The 12,442-nt window shown below is 39.8% G+C and overlaps 1 protein-coding gene across 7 annotated transcripts in view; it reads right to left on the bottom strand.

The window, feature by feature from the left end:
- The window catches only part of ST3GAL6 (ST3 beta-galactoside alpha-2,3-sialyltransferase 6), a 635,416-nt gene that overhangs the window by 48,808 nt on the left and 574,166 nt on the right, over positions 1-12,442 (bottom strand). The window lies entirely within an intron of this gene.

Raw genomic sequence — 12,442 nt, 5'->3', positions numbered from 1 at the left:
ATGTGGACTAACTAATACAGTCACATTACCAAAATAGAATATAAAAACAAAGTGTTGCAGGGAATGTTGCAATGTGCCGGGGATTTCAGTGAGTACCAATTACTTAACTTCACATGGACCCCAAAAGTTGCAAATCGAGATATGGATCCTACAATTGGTCATACAGTTCAACAGATGTTGAAACGAAATACTCTGGTGACACAGGTTATTAAAAAGAATATGGGTACTCACCTTTGCAATAACATTTGTATTTTAACGCCTGGCATAACCCAAATGAAAACATTAAGGCACAGCAAGACATACTACTCTGTACCACAATTCGTGGCTCACCCAAGTAAAGGGAGGCTACTGGGCAATGTTCATCTCTCACTCACAGCATTGTACTAGTCTCACAATATTTCTAACCATCAACCAACTATTCTGTCCATTTAACTAATGTTTTTGTGTCAAGTAAATGCACAAGACAACCACACAGACCCAAATACATGTATACGTGTGAACAAAACGTATCCTAATAGCTTTACAGCGAATCTGATATTTAAAGAGAATCTACTTCCAACACTTTTCTATATCTATCGTCCACCAAGCTCAATATTAAACTATGGAGCGGAGCAAGACAACATTATCATGCAGTTGCATTCACTTTGGTGTAGTGGCACAGCAAAGCATATTTCCATCACTTCCCAAACATGAATTTCACCAAAATGGACAATTCATTTCTTCTACAGTACACTTCTCCTACATTACGAATGAGAGAAGTGTGCTTAAATATTCTCCAATACTTGCCTATTTTGCTAGAAATGCCACAGCAACAATTTCTCATGGCAGTCTACCAGCTTTCAACAGTGCATGGCACATTTTACAGAGCTTATTTCTGTCCATTTGTACTGCAGGCCTGCCAAATAAAAATCAATTGGTCTTTAAATACAACGCCATGCAGGATATTCTAGACCTACCTGAAAAAAACATACCAGTATGTTCAGGCTATTCAACATTCAAAGGTGTGAGTTAGTTTCTTTCTTATTAAATCTTTTAAGTTATATCTCAGAATATTTCTTGTACGTCCTGGCAAGCGCGTTTGAAGCTTAAGTCTGCAGAGGTTCTAAAAAACCATCATCGATGTACGAATATAGACCCATCAAAAATAATTTCAAAAATATTTGTTCATAGTTCAGGGTCATGCTGCACATTTTTGTTTCAAAGACTATCCTCTTGTCTACCCGTCATTGAGTGCAACACGTTACGAAAATCAGCAAGAGAAACCAGATTTGCTGATCTACCTTCAATCCATTATTTTCCCTTTCATCTCCTTGTAAGGAAAAAAAATAGTTCGCTCCTAACCCCACTACCTCGTCTAAAGTCTCAAAAAGAGACCAAATGGCCAGAGTTGCCAACGTTGGAAACTGGAGAACCAGGTTTAACTCCCAGCATCTGCTCCACATCTATGGTAGACTCAGGCTTCAAGGTATGCCATCTCTATCTCTTGCTCAACCTAGATATTGAGCAGTTACCACTAATGGGCTGATAAGTATGGGGAATTATACTCTCCCTTGTTCACTGACATTCTAACGGTCCTAAGTACAGCCCTTTACTTTTGTCATTTGAAATAAGGTTCATAAGGCAACATTAGGGTCCTTAATTTAGGTTTCAGAAATTGAAATAGGGAGCATTGATAAAAATAGATGGGGAGGGGGTAAGTTCATCCTTATAGATGTTATGCACTGAATTCTGAACATTTTCAAAGTCCTAGACTGGTTTTGCATGATCTTGATGATCTGTACCTTCTATGCCACCCATCCCAGCCTTTCACCCTAATAAGGAATGCCAGAAATATCTAGAGCAAAATATACACTATCTGCAAAATTTACAACTATGGCTGAGTTGAGAATTTCTGGATTCATATATATATATATATCAAAGAAGACAGTATCTGCAAAGAGGCGCAGTACAATGAATTTACTTTAAGAAATCTCTTCTGTTGCTTTAATTTGCCTAAATAGTGCACATTATTCATGGTTATAACACAGGGGAAAGAGGACAGCCTTGTCTCATTTATTTGTTGAACAAGAAAAAGGACATCCTTGTCTCATTTGCCTGTTGAATCATAAAGTCTCAGATTACATTAACTATCACCCTTGTAGGTGGCGCAGGTAGGTAGTAAGGGAGACACAATAACTTTTAGATTAAAAAACAAAGAGGCTCATTCAACATGATTGAAAGCCTTCTCTACATCCAAAGATACTAGCAGCACACGTATTGCTCCTTCGAAACCATCTGCTTTTATCCATTTGCAATATAATCTCCTGTATGATAGAGTGTATCGTCCCTTTGCTCCTGCCTTTACTTAGCAGCAATTACAAAAACATGGATCAACCCTTAAAATATAGCAACATCAAAATAACTGTACAAGAGAAAAATCCATCCTCCGAAACACAGAAGTTGGCTATTTTCATAAATTCCTCATGACTATATAAGGCTTGCCCAACCCCCCCCCCCACTTCAATTCAGTATATTGATACCATTATACTTGCAGCTATCAAACACGTCATGGTTCCATACTGGTGTCCCATTACAACTGGCTCATTTTTTGACCGTACGGATGTAGTCCTTAACCAGGAACATGGCTTGAATCCTGATGTTCTCAAACTTAACCTACAAATCTCACTTTATACCTGCATACTTCACCCAAATGCAACATAATCTGACCCCTTGTGTTGCCACCTTCCATATCTCTTTCTATTACACTTTCCACCCAACCTTTAAATCATTACTCCCACTGTAGCTTTCGACTTGCCACACTTCATTCCCAGCTAGACCAACTGAGACATCCATCAATTACAGATAGGAACATGTACCTCTCTTTAGAGGTTGAGAAATTGCCAATCCATACTCAATGATGACTACAAACTGGTCTTAAATGAGTTTGTATCAGATCTTAACACTGCAAAATCAGCTTACCTCCAACACCTCTTTGCCTCCTTTGAACTTAATCCCCAATGCAGCATCAAGTCTTTATTTGCACCCTCTTGTACTACGAGAACCCATTATAGCATTTATGCCATTGACCTTCTAGTTTTCTACATAAAACATCTGTGGGGGGAGTACAATTATTACTCTTCATACTGCCCTCTACCCTCTTATCTTATACTCTTCAGCCTTCTCATCTGCACGTTACTCAACTAGCTACCTTTTCCACTGCTACACAAATATAACCAATCCTAAGAGTAGTCAGATTACCAGGTTTTGTTACTTTATGAATCAACAAGATGTTCATGTTCCAACTTTCTACTGATATTCTTTTTCTACAGACTCTTGACATTTCTCACAAATGAACTACTGTGATCAGTATCTCCAAAAATAAGAAATCGGAATGAATGACAAATAGTGGTTAATAGAAACCTTAACAATGAGCAATGCAATGAGAAATGCTCATAAAATCACAAAAATAGCCAACCCCAGTCTAAAGCTTCTCAGAGTAAAAGAAGGAATAATCACAGGGGTTGGCATACATGCCAGCAATAAAACGTCTTTAGCAATACTACATTGAGGGGTTTGTTGCTGAAGAATGAAACAATCACAAAACTGATGTTGATATCCAACATTTACAGTAGTTAATAAACTGCAAAATTTTAATATAGGGACTCAGGAAACAAGATGACACAGAAATAAATTAGGTTAAAACTTTGTGCCCAGCACTTTCAGAGAAATGTCAGTAAAAACCACCGTACCAGTTATGATCAAATTGTGCCCTCGTAGGATAGGTTGCATTTTATCCTGGCATGCTCTAAGATTCTGGACTTTCAAAATGTCTTTAAGAAAGAAAATTCTCTCTAATTCCAGGCAGGTAGTAATGCACAATAAATGTACTAAGGTTTCATTAGATTGCAAACAAAAGTGAAGGCCTCAATGCAAACGAAGAAAGTGTAAACCAGCTAACTCTTAGCTCGCAAATAGGGAGCAATAAAAGTGTTAACAGATAAAACGGTGTCTTATACATCTGCTCAAAGAGGAGTACAAACACAAGATCATCAAGAAAATGACATTGTTCTCTTCCAATTATATAGTGACCTTCATGATATGAAAATTCCAAATCATGGGAGCAAGATAAAATGCTCACTATGATTTTATTGCAGCTTTCAAGTCCTGAACTAAAGAAGTGGTTTCTCACAGATCTGCAAATGTCATGTAGTAAGACAACCGTAACAATAAGAAAACAACGCAAAAGCGGACTTATTTGAGAGTATGTCTCCGATAAAATTGCTTTCAATTTGTTGCCAGAAGATTGAGGAAATATAAGATAAATAGCTTATAAGTCAGTAATGTTTATAAATGTTGTACAGTAGTGAACAAATCCCCCAAACACCATTCACCAGGTAGTGTACTTCAATATGCATGTGTAGTGAAAATCCGGTATCACTGGGTTGGTTAGGACCAATTTCAGCTCTAAAAGGGTCCAAATTATTTATCATAATCCCAGATCTCCTACAATTTCTAACTCCTGGTTCTCCCTTCCAAAAGGTTTAGGGTCTTCAAAAACAGGCAGTAATTGGTTATAAGGAAGCGAATTAAGGAAATCCAATCCAACAAGCTTTATTCAACAGATAAATCATAACAGCACAATACATAAAACTATTATTTCGTAAAAAACCAATATATAAGCACAGTTAAGACCATTGTTAAAAGAATCTGTCGTCAAGAATAATAAAACACCAATTATAAGGTGTAAAACGACTGGATATGCTAAAAACATATAAAACAATTGCAATTCAGAACATTAAATGATTCACGAGTAATTAACATGTGTCCAATTATACCGGCCAATTGATACAGTAGCTAATACTTACATAGCCAGCTTCATGTTTACATGTTCAGTAGAAATGGTAAATTAAAACCTTCAATTTTCAATGAGTGACTGTGACCTTATAGCCCACGTCCATCCCAAGAATTTTGCTAATGCAATAACAATGGGGGTTGATGTATCCATGCACAATATTCTTTGCGCATGACCACTCCTTCTGATGCCCAACAGCCTACAAATTGGCCTGAGCCATGCTCAACGAGGGGCAGCATATGCTGGACAAATGAACAATATGTGGGCCGATGACTCCATTGTGCCAAACAGGTGGGGCATGTACTATCTCCTGAGTTGACCATCTTGCTGTGTAAGATCTTATTGGTAGTGAGCCCACCCTAAATTGAAAGTATAACTTCCAATCGTGTGGTTTGGTTATTATGTCCCAATATTGCTCCAGGCTTGGGGATAGTTTAACTTCTAAAAATCCTCCAGTTCGTGAAGACGTATCACTGTTTCTGTATGTGTTTTGAACCACCAAATCCCAATATTTTTCTATAATGATTGCCTTTGAGGGGAACAGGGCACCTGATGGATTTTCCCACAGGGTTATCATGCCAATGTTTACTAAGGAGGCTCTTACCTCCGGGAACCATTTGATTTTGTGAGAGCAGTCTGCTTTGATTAAATCTTTAAGGCCGGCGGCATATGTTGCCAATTCAGGCGTGCACCAGATTCTACACCAGTATAATATAGGGCGCAATCTCGCTATGTCAAGCCAGTGCTTTTCTACCTGGATCATAAAGCAATAGACGCACTGGGGTGTTTTGCGGGAGACTGGTGATCTTACGTTAAGAACCTATTTTCTGCTTCAGTTAGTATGGACAAGTTCTCATACCAACAGAGCTATGCCCTGTACAGGACAGAGCTCACAACTTTCATATCGTATATGTGCAGCATCGGACTAACTGGCTTTGTGAAAGACGTGTTAAACTCAATTTGTAAGGCTCCAGATAGTTGGTGGTGCTTCAATGTGGCCGTATCAAGCAGGCGATTCCACCTCGAATAATTTTGTATGATAACCCCCAGATATGTAAAGGCGCTAACCTGTTCCAGAGGATGGTTATTCATAGTATACCTCCTCTAAATCCTCTATGCAGGTTGACAGACATTAATTTTGGTTTTGAAATGTTAATTTCCAAGCCCCGTAAGAGGCAGAACTCCTCGAAGAGTAGCAAGGCTTGCTGAAGGCCACTCGGAGTTTTTGAGATAATTAACCGGTCATTCGCAAACATTAAAATAGGGATTTTGCACCTGCTAAGACTGGGGGCATCTGTGGGAGTAGACTCCAAGAACTTTGCAATCCTGTTGATGAAAAATGAAAATAGGGTGGGCGTCATAACACCGCCTTGACGCAGGCCTTTCTCTATGGGAAAGGGATTAACTAGCTTTTGCACAATACCTATTGCTGTGCCAAAGTCATCATACTTTTTTGTTTGCTACTGTGTGCGTCAGGAGTATCTACAAGAGAGATTTTTGAATGGCTGATTTAATATAACTCATGCAACCCTTGTTTGTGCATGTGTAGTTTGTGTTGATCATGATCATGATCAATGCCTCACTCCAACAGGGAGTTGTACCCCCGAGCTGGAAGAAGGCCGTCGTAAAAGCCTTACTCAAGAAACCCTCCCTCGACCCCGGAAATTTGGCCAATTACAGGCCTATTTCCCTACTCCCTGGAGTAAGCAAGATCGCCGAAAAGTTGGTCAACAGGAAGCTCTCCCAGTTTTTGGAGAGCAACAACAAATTAAAGAGCTCACAGACGGGCTTTCGTCCAGGACAGGGCACTGACATCGCCCTCCTGGCCGCGGTTGAGGAAGCCAGAACACTGCTTGACGACGGAGGATCAGTGGCAGTGATCCTCCTCGACCTCAGCGCGGCATTCGACACCGTCAACCACCAACTTCTCATTAAAAGACTCAAGAGAGTAGGTGTGGAAGGCTCCGCCCTTTCCTGGATCTCATCCTTCTTAGATCAACGGACCTATCAGATCTGGGGAAAAAACGCCCGCTCCTCCGAAATTCCCCTCCAATGTGGCGTGCCCCAGGGCTCCTCTCTGAGCCCTACTCTATTCAATATCTACATGTCCACATTGGAGGAGGTTATCACCCCTTTCCGAGTGAGCGTCGTCAGCTACGCCGACGACACACAACTAGTGGTGTCTCTATCCCACCCCAGACAACAATCAGCAGATCTATTTAACTGCCTTTCACAGGTCCACCTCTGGATGAACAACTCAGCCTTAAAATTAAATGGGACAAAAACCGAAGTTCTGCTCCTCGGTCCAAAAGGGCTCTCACTCTCCCCGAACATCTGGCCAGCCTGTATGGGCCCCCCCCCTGACCCAAAAGTAGAGGTAAAAAGCCTAGGGGTATGGCTCGACTCGGACCTCTCATTCACTGCGCAGGCAAACAAAGTAGCCGGGACCTGCTTCGGGCTCCTGAAATCACTGAGGAAAGTCCTGCCCCTCTTGCCCTTCAACTCCCAAAAATTGCTTATTCAAGGCTTGATAATCTCAAGGCTTGACTATAGTAATGTGATTTATCTAGGTGCCCCGGAGGCGACCCTCACCAAGCTTCAAAGAATCCAGAATACTGCGGCCCGGATTATCACAAACACCCCTGCTAGAACCTCCGCCAAACCTGCCCTCAAACTCCTCCACTGGCTTCCCATAAGGGAGCGGGTCAAATTTAAGGCCCTGTGTCTAGCTCACAAACTACTTCAAAAGCAAGGCCCCCCCGCTCTCAGTAAACTGATTACACCCTACAGACCCACGAGATCCCTTCGGTCGGACACAGAAAACCTCATCACCACTCCCAGATTTAAGAAAAGCCGCTCAGGCGGAAGACGCTGCTCAGTCCAAACTGCACACCTTTGGAACTCGCTCCCCCGCGACCTGAGACTTGAAACACGGTACCTTCACTTCAGAAAGCGGCTCAAAACTCATCTTTTTCCCCAATGACTCACGCCTACTCTAAACAGTTATCCCCTGCCCCCCCCGTTCCTTCTTTAACCGTCCTGAACCAGCCCAAACCAAAGAGATAGGGTGCCTAGCGCTGGGATACCTTATGGTGACTATGCGCTCTACAAAAATAAATAATAATAATAATAATAATAATCATCTTCTGTAGATAGAAATGCATGTAATTTTTATTAATTTGTTCAATTTCCATTCAGTATAGGAACTTGTTTCATTCACAATAAGGATATTTGAGTGGACATTGATCACATTTTGGTTGGGCTGGGAGCGAGGTCTGGCTCCTTCCTAAATTAGACCTCCAAGTGGAGCTTCAAGTGTTTTTGGTTCTATTTTCTTCTCAGCAGGGCTGCAGACAGACACGTTGTAAACCTGCTAATTAGCTCCTTTAGTAAACAGTTAAGGACATTTAATTAAAGTGTACAATGCTAAAGAGTAGTTAAAGAGTGTTTTAGTTTCTTATGATGTTGTTTCCTAACTGTTCTAGTCTAGCTCCGTCCTACGCCCTCGTTGTAATGTTTTAATATGTTCCTTGCTAAGATTAATACAATGGTGGTGTTATGGTTAAAATGTTTTAGTGTTAACTAAAATTGTGTCTCTTCCACATCTCTGATTAGTATTGAATTACAGCGTCTGAGTTGAAACAGATACTTGGTTATATGAAATGTGTGTTCATATGTAACTCATGAATCATAGGGGACGTTACAGGATGTTCTGCCAGTTTTGGTGTATGGACCAAAACAATATTGGCATTTTGTTATGGAATCACTAGACCTATCTTTAAAATGTACCAGAACTAGTATCTGTAGGATTGTGCTCTTACAAAATGTAATGTCAAGTGAACGTTTATCTGCTTTTATTAAGGATTAAACTAATGCCGAACATTATGTTTTATTAATTTCAATGAGCACCATCTAATAGGCAAACCGGAATGAATGCCTGTTTTTTATAGCGCTTACTAACATCAGTAGTATGAAGCGCTAGAGAAAGTTATAATTACTATTATTGTTAATATTAATATTATGTGTGGCTAATTTGATGATAGTATAGACCACTGCAGTTTATACGTTGAGCCTCCCAGATAGCAGAAGCTGTCTGGTTGCAAACGTCCAATTGCCAGCTTTCCAAGAACTTACAGTCGACTTAAAGCCCATCCATTGCTTACCTCTTGTTTGCTTTATTGTCACTCATTTGTTTGCTTCTCATTTGACGGTTTGACTAGTTCATCTTTTGTTTGTCTTCCCTGTAGCATAGTCTATATCCCTGTGTCCTTCCTCGGCTCACTTTTGAGGAAGTATGTTTTTCTAGTTTGCTACCGCACTCCATGAGCGCATGTGTTTTCCAACGGTCTTCCTTTTGTGTTTCCTTAACCACTCCTGCTCCATGTTGATCTGTCTCATCTGTGTGCTTCTCTCCAAGCACCCCCCAGCTCTGCCATCTCTAATACCACTAAAGTGTTCTCTTCCTGTTATGCTTTCCCTGACCCCGCCGTCTTTGTGAAGCTTTTCACCTCCCTCCCCACCAGCTCCTCCAATGACCCCCTGCCCCATTCTATTTGTTTTTTAATTGGTGCTTTTATGCTAATAGAAAATATATATTTTTTCATTGATCCAAGCAGCATCTGCCATCTTGGATTAGGAACTAAAAAATAAAAGCAAATGGAGCTAGTGTCATTCGGCTGGACGGTGCATGTATTCTGATGCATAAGTCCCAAAAGCGAGACTTATTAAGGTTACCATTCTTGATAGATTTTCTTAATTATTTAGATGTGCTTTTAACAATTAGGGAATTTATGTATGTTTGTTTAAATGTATAATGATATTTCAAATATTGCATACCACCCAGTATGTTTGTTATAACCTTTTACAAATTTCTTGCGGTTTCAGCTCAAATTTATTAAGAGGTTTCCCAGGCACACGATAGTGAATTGACTGAGTTTCAGGGTCAAGCAAAGCTTCGTCTACATTTTTATGCCTTTACCAGAATTATTCAATCAGAGCGTTTTAATGAAAAGAAAATAATGCTGGATTTAAATTGCGTTTTGGTTAGGATAACCAGGCTTCAATTGACACGAGTAGGACGAAGTTAACATGCACGGTCATTTTACAGTAACAGAAAGAAATGTGCTTTTTTTAAATTATACGAAGGAGCTTTCTACAGAGATGTTTCTCTGTAGTACCTGTCCATTCCAGAATATAAACAAAATAGAATTCATTTCATGGTACTGTTTGTCGAGCTAAAATTTATGGATTTGTTGTCCTAGAGTAAGCCATGTGCAGAATGTTCTTGTATCTGCAACAAATTCAAGGGTCTTCGTCAGGGCATTTTTAATAAAAACAGAAAATAATGCTCCATTTAAATTTATTTTAGTTAGCATGACTAGGCTTCAGTTGACAAGACTAGGCTAAAGTCAGCCTATAGTGACATTTATTTTACAGTGACTGAAAGAAATGGCTTTTTAAAATTATTTGAATGATCTTCCTACCACAAGTTTCTCTTCTGTGTTTTTCCCTTTCAGAAAATAAGCGAAACAGAATTCACTTCATGGTACTGATTATTTGTCGAGCTGAAATGTATTCATTGTAGTTCTTTGAAAAGGAAGCCATGTGCAGAATGGTCCTGTATTTGCAACAATTCAAGGCTCTATACCGGATTCTATTCTATGCTGTACTGTCTATTGTTTTAATTTGTTGCACAAATGTGTTATTTCCTTCATTTCCTATCTGCACCTGATTATAAATATGCACAAACATAGGTGTTCCTTAATGGGTCTCATTTGATGTATCATACTTTCGTTTTTTACTACTGGTTATGTGTTCATAACTTGATCAGTACAGCTCATGATGTCAGATCGCTCAAGTCGAGAGTGTAATAGTCATTGCCTACAACCTATAATATGTGCCCTTTTTGGGAGACATACTAAATCTAATTTGCCTTTCTAACTGGGCAGTCTCTATGTCATTATGCTTGCTGATTTATACTTATGCGTTTTGCTTACTTTCATGAAGACAGACTACACATCTGTCTGTTTATCTTTCGATTTGTCTTGCTTTCCGAACTGTGCGGACTCTACGCTAGTCTGTCTTTGACTTGATACATAAACTATTTGAGCAGATTCCATGTTAGTCCTCTTGCTGAGTCAATTTTGGTCTCTGGGTAGCTATTTGGAAGTTACCTTCTGTTGATTCCTATTGCATTTTTAATATATGATGCCTTATTAATATAAATTTCACTAAATACTTTTTGCCTTCTGTAATTATTCTTAAATTCGGAATAAGCCTTTTTGGTTATGACTTTGAGACTCACATGGCCCTGATCACGTTAAAAGAGGTAAAAAAATGTTGTAGTAGTAATGTAGGCAATGTTCTAATTAGTTTGCATAAATATTGCTTGCTTGCTTGATAACTTTATTTCAGTCAATAGACCATAAAAGTGCACATAAAATACATTAGCACAACCAATAAAACAATAAATAATCATAAAATGTTAAAACTGCATTAAACTGTAAGTTATCAGGGTACAAGGATAAAATCAGTGAATATAACAATTGATTTAGTTTAAAAAAGTTTGTCTCCTACGCCACATGCCTAAAAGATAGCGTGAGACCGCAAACACAATCGGGGGCAGGTGTCATAAGTTAATATCCTGCAAGCCTGTGAAAAGTGCAAAAATCCCAAGTTCTTACAAATAGGGGTCAACCAGCATTTCTAATGGCAGAATAGGCAGGGCAAAACAGCAGTACATGGCTTACATTCTCTTTTTTGTAATTACATGCAGGGCAAACTTCGATGTTAGTTTTTGCCCACTTAGATGTAAAGGATCCAATAGGTAGAGTACCATGCCTTAGCTGAAGATATAATTTTCGAGCAAGCGGGGGTTCAATTATGTCCAAGAATTCCTCACGTTTGGATTCAAGTTTCACTTGGAGGAATTCAGAAGTTAACCTACCCAATGATGTAGAGCTCGCTAGCATCTGAGCACTCTGCTTGCTTATATGGAATAAAAGTTCCTTCTTGGATATCCCTGGGCAAAAAGTCTCTGGGTTTTCCCACAGATCCGATAGACCTAGCCCGGTACTAACTGCACGGATGTGCTGAAGCCAAGGCATCTTTTTGTGTATGAGAAGGGACAAAATCTCAGAGAACTCCGCTCTATATGCGGCCAGTTCAGGAACTGACCACAGCCTCTTCAAATACATGATTGGTCTTGCACTAATAATCTCTTCTAAGGGACCATGCCCAGATCGAGCCTAAGAGGAATCAAAGGCGTACTGGGCGGTAACCCAACTAAGTTTCTAAAAAAAAAACTGTTCTGCCTTTTTGAGGTTCAGTACCTGCTTGTGCCCCCAAAGTTCAGCCCCGTAAATTGCAGCCATTCTCGCCTGGCGGCAATATATCTCTAGAGCTGGGGACACTGGCCTAAATGTTGACTCCCTAAAAACTTTACTTATACCCCCAGCAAGCTGGGATAGCTTAAGTGTAGATTTGGCAATCTGGGTGTTCCAATCAAAGTTCTCATTTAGAGTAACACCCAAATAAACAAATGTTTTTACTCTTTCAAGGGGGGTACCATGTAGGACTGGGTTTGGACGTACCCGCTTAGGGGGATTAAAA

The sequence above is a fragment of the Lissotriton helveticus genome, chromosome 8 (assembly GCF_964261635.1).
Source record: "Lissotriton helveticus chromosome 8, aLisHel1.1, whole genome shotgun sequence".
NCBI classification, from domain to species: domain Eukaryota; kingdom Metazoa; phylum Chordata; class Amphibia; order Caudata; family Salamandridae; genus Lissotriton; species Lissotriton helveticus.
The sequence above is the reverse complement of the archived record's forward strand: the minus strand, read 5'-3'. Positions and strand labels throughout refer to the sequence as shown.